Below are 516 nucleotides of genomic sequence, written 5' to 3'. Positions count from 1 at the left end.
TGGGGGAAGCACTGGATAAAAATTCCCCCAACTTGTGTGATAATAAGATGCAGAAAAATGGATGTGCTTTAGCAGCCAGTAGATGATTGTGTGTCTGGAAAGACAAACGTCAGCAAACAAGGCCCAAGGTCAAATAAGGCTTGTTCTGAAGGAGCAAGCATGCAAATGCCACCTCAGAGCTACAGCAGGATTCCACTGCCATGCCACTAGTGAGCTGGACCCACGGGGTGAGAGGTGTGTTTAGTGGATCTGCTCCTTGGATCAATATAGATTTCAGGGTTCAGCGAGATCAGAGAGAGGCAGTAAACCGACCCTGCCTCATCTGGTTTTGGAGTCCCCAGCCCCCTCTCTCCCTCCAACAGTCCTGCATATGTCTCCAGTTTTTCCAGTGCATTCCCCACGCTTAATCCTTCCACAGCAACAGAAGTCTCTTAGATGTTGTCTTTGTCAGATGCACCTTGTGACCTTAGGTAGAAGGAAGTCAACGAGAAGCCAACACTCTTTTTTTTTTTTTTA

Source organism: Mus caroli, chromosome 1 (assembly GCF_900094665.2).
Source record: "Mus caroli chromosome 1, CAROLI_EIJ_v1.1, whole genome shotgun sequence".
In the NCBI taxonomy this organism is placed as follows: domain Eukaryota; kingdom Metazoa; phylum Chordata; class Mammalia; order Rodentia; family Muridae; genus Mus; species Mus caroli.
Note: the sequence above shows the minus strand (reverse complement) of the source record.